This window comes from Amblyraja radiata, chromosome 15 (genome assembly GCF_010909765.2).
Source record: "Amblyraja radiata isolate CabotCenter1 chromosome 15, sAmbRad1.1.pri, whole genome shotgun sequence".
Lineage (NCBI taxonomy): Eukaryota > Metazoa > Chordata > Chondrichthyes > Rajiformes > Rajidae > Amblyraja > Amblyraja radiata.
The window spans coordinates 6,462,705-6,470,692 of record NC_045970.1 but is presented as its reverse complement, the minus strand read 5'-3'; the positions used below and the strand labels follow the sequence as shown (position 1 = coordinate 6,470,692).

General features: G+C 46.0%; 1 protein-coding gene across 1 annotated transcript in view; it reads left to right on the top strand.

Annotated features, from left to right (window-relative positions):
- The first annotated feature begins 769 nt into the window (after positions 1–769).
- Positions 770–7,988, top strand: part of LOC116980993 (1-phosphatidylinositol 4,5-bisphosphate phosphodiesterase epsilon-1-like) — a 38,214-nt gene continuing 30,995 nt past the window's right edge. The window contains exon 1 of the mRNA XM_033033575.1: positions 770–1,240. The gene's annotated coding sequence lies outside the window, so the exon portion shown is untranslated. The remainder of the gene's footprint in view (positions 1,241–7,988) is intronic.

The window sequence follows — 7,988 nt, the reverse complement described above, 5'->3', positions numbered from 1 at the left end:
AGCTGATGTGATTTACTCTGGGTAAGTAACATTGAAATTGGATCATGTAGCTGTGAACAAAACAGTGCTATATAGTCCAACAAGAGTGCTTTATTTTCCAACAATCTCTTGGTTCCTGCATTTGCCTGTTTTGGAAGGCCTGTTTGCCCCATGAATTTAGTGACTGGGCAGTTTTATTTCTGCATAAAATGGGCTCATTTGCACCTTTGTTATTGAAATAACTTGTTCTAAATCACTTCTAACCCAGGACCAGACACAACACCTAAGCTTCTGAAGCTATCTGCAATGTATTCATAATAAAAACATAATGTGCGCAAATTTCCTGACCCCAAACACTATTGGCATTGAGACAGTGGGGCTGCGAAACAGTGGATTCATAGAGAGGAGAGTTTCTCCCCCACTTCAAGTGCAGGTGTGGAAATCCAGATCACTTTCTGCCGACAACAGATTTATAGGCTATGTTTTGCAAAGTGACCAACAAGAAGCCTCCTGTTCCAGGCACATGTGTCTTATTCTGCAGCAGCACACAGTAAAAATACGGTTCATTCCGTGCATCTGTGTAAATGGACTGCAGCAGCTAAGTTCATTGAAACGCTGCTTTTTTATTTTAGCGGGTGCCAGTAAAACAAGACTGCAGCGCTTGTTTCCTAATTGACAAGGCTTTCCTTGGCGTCCCGACCCCCCCCCCCCCCCCCCCCCCCCCACCTCCTCCCCACATCACGTTTTCTTTCTTCGCTTAAAGACATTCTGTCAGAAGAGAATGGTTGGCAACCCTGAGCAGAGTAGAGGTTGCTGTGTTGTGCTTCTGAGGAAACTGTTGAATTGAGGCATTGTGTTCTTGAGATAGCACACATATTTCACTGAACAGGGGGGGGGGGGGGGGGGGGGGAGACGGGACTTAAAAAGGCACCTTGTGTGCGAATGTTGGCAGATAGTTGGAGGCAAAGAGAATGTGAACAAGGTCTAGGCAACCCCGGTGCAGCAAATCACTAGTTGAAAACCCCTCGCAAGTGGAGTTAGCTCAGACATTCCAAAGTCCTGACACAGCCCAGGGAACTCTGCTTCGCAGCTTATCTGAGGTTAGCCTGGTATTTCACATGCTGAATCTGCCACTGAACTTTCACTCACTGGAGTACAATAGCTGCAGCTGAGTCTGCACACAACTGTCTGTATCCGAGCAGAGCAGTCACCGCTGGAGAGAGGCACAACAAGCCTGTGTGAAATGGGTTACAGCTGGAAGGTAAGGGAAGGCTCCTCCTGCACCATGCTTCTGAACGGATCATGTATCACATATCTTGGGATGGAACTTTGTAATGTTCTTGGATTCTGGGCTTTTGCTTTACTGATTGTTGCCGCTGATTGAGCAGGATGCTACATTGCAACATCACGTAAACTGGATGTCTGCACAATAGAACATCTGGATGTAAAAAAAGTCAAAAAAAACTACTCTATGTGATCAAACAATATTGTTGACAGAGAAAAATTGCAGACTTACGATGCGAGTACCAAATGTTAGAATGTGAATGCCAGCGCTCCAGTACCTCTGAGTGTTGTCACATAGTAATCCATACACCACCACAGACACTAAGCTGTTTGCATCAATGATATTGCATCATTTGGCGCGGGGGGGGGGGGGGGGGGGGGGGGGGGGGGTGGAGAGGGTGTTTATTTGCCACATGCACTGGATATAAACTGGAACAATGAAGGTCTTACTTGCTGCATCTTCACAGGCACATTACTCGCAATAAGAGCACGCAACGGTACATTAAATGATCAGCTATTGTAAGTAAGACCACTTTGGTACAAAAGCTCATGTAGGTAGGGCACAGTGTCAGTGTCAAGTGTATAGTGGTTCGGTGCTGAGGTTGGGGTTGAGCATGGTGGTTTCCAGTTCTAATGACTGATGAGATCATCTGTTCTTGACTGTGGAGGCAACCATTTTCAGCCTCCCTGTAGCGGTAGGCCCCCTCGGTCATGACTGAACATGGGTGATGCACCCTAGTTTGCAGGTAGTGTATGGTCGGATGCAAGCCTGGGCGATGTCATATGGAGGACAGGCTGTTGCCCATGCAGCACATCCCCCCTCTCCATGTCGCTGATCGATCCAAAGGACCAGCAGGATCTGCCTGAGACTCGTGGGGGCGGGAGCGTCTACCTTCCTGTGCAGGTCTATAGCACCTGCCCACTGCCCGTGCCTCCCTGTACCACCTTCACAATGGTTGCAGTGAGAGGTAAGTGTGGGCAGGGTGATGTGGGCCTTTAATGGTATTAGTAACTTTCTTGAGTCAAGTATTGTCCAGTAGATCCTTTCAATGATGGGGAGGTCAGTACTGGTCGGTACAGGCAATGTCCACTACTTTCTGCAGACTCCCTTATTTTTTAGTGTTTAGTTTCGTTCAGAGATACACAGTGGAAACAGGCCCTTCGGCCCACCGATTCCGCACCGACCCGCGAACCTTGCGCATTAATACTACCCTGCCACATACACTAGGGACAATTTTGTTACATTTCTACCAAGCCAATTAACCTACAAACCTGTACGTCTTTGGAGTGGCGGAGGAGAAAACCCTCGCGGTCACGGGCAGAGCATGCAAACTCCGTCCAGACAGCACCCATGGTCGGGATCGAACCCGGGTCTCGGGTGCTGTAAGCGTGTAAGGCAGCAACTCTACCACTGCGCCACCGTGCCGTTTGAATTATGGGACCAGCCATAATGCACCATATCAGCAATTATTCAGATGTTATTCTTACAGTTCCACTGGCTTTCTTTTTGCATGGACAATGAGTGCCCATTATCTGCTTGCTATTCATATCAAACCACAGAGTTATTTGCAGTCACTTAGCAGTACTTGTTAGGGTACATGAAAGTGTCTTATTATCACCCCCACCCTTTCCCCAATTTTGACAGATTAACTGCATAAGGGATCGCAAAGAGCAATTATATTTCAGCATTCTTTGGGTAAAAGACCACCTTAAAAATCATATAACAAAATGAGAAGTTGAATGTCGGAATAGCTCAAAGAGGAACAGTTGGACTTTTTCTAAACAAATTGGAGATTGTATTCTTTGGATAGATTTACATTTGTCCCGGAGTTCACGCATCTTTGGGAGATACGCTTTCCTAACAACCATCGTTTTCACATTGGCAGCTTCAATAATGGCCATCAGTTGTGAGGCAGCACTAGTTAACTACTAAACGCTAAACTTAATTAATACAATGCACACATGCCTCGGGAAATTTGTTCTTAAAAGGGGCACTGCCTGAATAATAACCTCTTCAGCCGTTACATATATCCAATGGAATGATGTGTAGGAAGGAACTGCAGACGCTGGTTTAAACCGAAGAGAGACGCAAAAAGCTGGAGTAACTCAGCGGGACAGGCAGCGTTTCTGGTTAGAAGAATTGGGTGACGTTTTGGGTCGAGACCCTTATTCAGAAGGAGGGACCCGACCCGAAACGTCATCTATTCCTTTTCTCCAGAGATGCTGCCTGACCCGCTGAGTTACTCCAGATTTTTGTGTCTCTCTCCAATGGAATGATGTCAGGCACATTATTGTGCCACGTGCCAGAGATGCCAATTTGAGGGAAATCAGCATATTTCCTGGAGTTATTTTACTTGAGCAAACATTAGAAAGTGAAATGATTCGAAATGAAGATGGTGCCTCTGAGATTAGAGGTTTGTTGTGCAATTAATTAGTTCATCTTGGTCCACAATCAGGAAATGGATGCGGGCAGTGAATCTCATGTGCTGGTAAATAAACATGATGTCAAGCACTCTGTCTGATCCATCTCATTATGTGCAAACACAGGAAGGCAGGTCGTACTTAGAAATTTGAGGGAGAGCAGATAGACACAAAATACTGGAGTAACTCAGCGGGACAGGCAGCATCTCTGGAGAGAAGGAATGCGTGACGTTTCGGGTCGAGACCCTTCTTCAGACTCTTCAGGGAGGGCAACTGGTTATCGGTGTTGGAACAGTTTGAAAAAGCTATAGTTTCCAATTTGTTGTTTCATGTGAGCTGTTACTGATACAGGATTTGTAAATGTAAGGTAATTGGGAGAAGAAGATCAGAAATGATATTTAAATTTTAACTTGTGAGTTAATTCAAATGAAGCAGATTTAATTGTTGTTTTATGAAAGAATTGGACATTTACTGCAAGAAGTATATAAGACAATGGAATGGAATAATTGGACACCTTTCAAAAGGTGAGGAGAGAAAAAAAAGCCAAATTGATTGCTCTTGTGCTTCATAATTTTACATAGAAAGAGGTATAATTTTCCACGTAATTGTCTCGTTTCAACTGTGATTTTTGCGTGTAAATTTGCGGTGTGTATTGTTCTCCCATCATGGTCAGCTTGCTAATGAAGCTGTCGAACTGTTACACAGGCTCATGATTGTGCTGCCTAATCAGTGTCTGGAATGCAATGTTGGAGGCACCACTATCGCTAGCTCTTTCAGAATTGTTCTGTGCTATTGCTTCAGCCCACACAGGGAATTGGGGAGTATTTATTGGACTCTATTGTGGTCAGCGCAGATTCCGACAGTTCCTCTTCCCTAATCACCACTCGCTTGTCACATACATCGCTCAATTGACCAGTGGTCGTTAAGGATTGAGATCAACGGCTTGTCGTTCTGGAAACTCGGTCTTTCAGCAACATTTGCCCTGTTAAGGACCTTTGGTCAAAATAAAATACCCATTTTTTTTAATATGGCATGCTGTGAAAATATTAGATTCCAGGATCCACAGAGAAGTGGTCGATTGGTTTGAAAATTGGCTGGGCTACAAAAGGTAAATTTTGGTAGTCTTAAAAAATAGTTTGGTTTTGAATGTTTTCACTATATGCCACATAAAGAGGGGCATTTTATAGAGACTATATTATTTGAATATCTGTCTAGGAATGGAGGTTGTTCTGATCGCACGTCAGCCACCCGTAATGTTTTGCAGGGTTCACTGCTACGACCTCTGGTTTTGTGACCAAAAATGCAGGTGGTCTAATTGGTACGTTTGCAGACAACACGACATTGGAGGAGTTGTGGACGGTGGGACAGCAGGATATGGATCAGTTGGAGACATGGACAGGGTCATGGCAGATGGAGTTTAATGCAGACTAGGGTGAAATGTTGCACGTTGGCAGGTCAAATGTAAGAGGACAGTATAGGGAGGTTGCATGGCAGTCGGGTCACGACCCATGACCCGTACTGTTGCCACGCAACGCCAACTGGAGTACACGCGGTGAACTGCAGGTAAGCACTTACCATGGATTCCAGTGTAGCGGGCCCATCTTCTGTCCCAGCATCCGGATTCCACACTGACTGGTTCCACACTCGTGGACCCCGGGCCGTCTATCCCCGCGGCCGGGTTGGGAAGGAGGTCGTGGGGGGGGGGGGGGGGGGGGGGGAGGGGTGCCGATGCAGCACGGTCAGTGACTCTGGGTGGGCAGAGGGGCCAGACTGTCCCCAACTCTGCTGCAGCCGTCGGCCCCGCTCCACCCGGCCCCGTGTGTGTGGGCGCTGCCGACCCACAGCCCGTGACAGAGCGGCCGCACAGGGGGAGATGGGGCGGAGGGTGGCTGTGGCCTGACAGCGCTGACCCCAGGGGGAGAGTGGGGGCTGTCCCGAGGGATGCACTCCTTCAACCGCTTTACACCTTGGTGCTCGGGTTCAGAGCAAAGATACTAGAGCATTTGGTTCAGAGCGATCAGTCACCCTCCACAATTATTTACAGCGCAAAAATTGACCATTTCGGCGTTTTTTAACTGCTAAGAAAGTACACGTTTCGTGTGTTAACAGTGTATTGAGCTGCTCCATGCGTCACGCCCTTTGAACCGACGACCTTATGTGCAACCCCCCTATACAGGAAATGGTAGGATCCTTCGAAGCATATATTTGTACAGATGAACACATAATACTGGAGCAACTCAGCGGGTCAGGCAGCATCTCCGGAGAACAAGGATAGGTGATGCTTCGGGTTGGGACCCTACAGTCAAAGATGGGTTCAAAAATGTCACCTATGCATTTTCTCCAGAGGTGCTACAGTACTTGACCTGCTGAATTGTTCCAGTATTTTGTGTCTATCTTTGATATAACCCAGCATCTACAGTTCCTTTATGTACAGATGGACCTTGGGTAGACACTAAATGCAAGGGGAGCTCAGCGGGACAGGGAGCATCTCTGGAGAGAAGGAATGGGTGACGTTTCAGATCGAGGCGTTTCTTGTGGTTGCTGTTCCATAGCTCCCTGAAAGTGACAACACAAGTAGATAAGATGATGAGGAATGTGTCTGGCAATGAGCACTAAACTTGGGAAACAATGGTGTAGCGGCATGAAATGTTGTATTGGCCGTACTTCTAATAATGTGCGCAGTTTTAGTCAATGCATTATAGGAAGGAAATGGAGCCTTTAGAGAGGGTGCAAGAGAGATTCATCAAGATGTTGCCTTGATTAAAATGTATTTGCTATTAAAAGAGGTTGGATAAACTTGGATTTATTTCTCCTGAAATTAGGTGGCTCTGGGGCAATCTGAGGGAGGGTGTGAGGGTAGGAACGAGTTTAAAGGAAATCTGAGAATGGTATGTGCCTGGAATCCACCTGGTATAAAATATGGTAGGAAACATTTAGTTTACTTTCGTTTTTGCTAGTTTTAGCTTAGAGATACAGCTATACAGATACAGAGATACAGATAGAGAAACAGGCCCTTCGGCCCACCGAGCCCGCACTGACCAGCGATCTCCGCACATTCACACAATTCTACACTAGGGACAATTTTTACATTCATACCAAGACAATTAACCTACAAACCTGTACGTCTTTGGAGTGTGGGAGGAAACTGAGGTTCTCGGAGAAAACCCACGCGGTCACGAGGGGAACGTACAAACTCCGTACAGACGTCACCCTTAACCAGGATTGAACTAGGGTCCATGGCGCTGGAAGTGCTGTAAGGCAGCAACTCTACCGCTACACCATCGTGCCGCCCTGAATTCTATTACACGTGAACAGGCAGTGAATGGAGCTAAACAGGCAGACGTGATTAGTTTAAATTGGCATCAAAGCCAGCACGGACAGAATGGACTGAAGGGCCTGTTCTTGTGCTGCATTTTCTATATTCATTCATACACTGATTTCTAAAGACATAGTTTGTGGGTTTTAGTTAAAATGAAGAAATAACATTAAAATGTCAATGTTTTCTTAAAGGATAAAGATTAAATAAAATGGACTTAAGAAATAATTACAATGTTTGAATTGATTAAAATCTTTTGTTTACAGCTGGTTTCCTCTCTAATTGAGGAATGCTTACAATAGACAGAAAAGAGACATTAGGACAGCAATAATCAATAAAATGAGTTTATATCCAATGTAAGAAAGTAAGTGATATTGAGTATAGGCTGCTAAAATGTGTCTAATTCCTGATCACATTAAAAGGCGTGTGGCTTCTAACATCATATTCTCCACGACAGATGGACTATGCTCTTTATCTGATTGCCCGGCTGAAGGACAATTATTATTAAGATTATTGTGCAACTATTAAGATTCCTGGTGCCAACAATTTCCATCTGAAACCCATCCTTGTCACAGTCTGCCCTCTCCGCATTCTCATCCACTTCACCTCCCAGTACTTTTCCACCGGTCCCTCCTTCTCCTCACCTGCCTGCCTGCCACTCCCCTCTCATCAGCCCAACTCTCCTCACCTGTTGCACTCAGTTGCCTCTGATCACCAATTAACCCGGTATATAGACTCTCCTCACCGTTCACACAGTGCCAGATTGTTCTCAGCATTCATGCAAGACTCTCCAGCGATTTCCCGACTTCCTGCCTGGCTTCGACTCTCCTTTCGTCTGTTCCTCGCTGGTTTGTTTGCATCGTGTGTTGGATCTCTTGGTTACCGGACCTTCCGCTACCCCGACTATGTCTCCTGCCTGCCCCTCTTCGGAACCCTCGCTCAATCCTGAGCCTCTGTGTGAGTACGGTGTACCCATTCCTGTGTTACT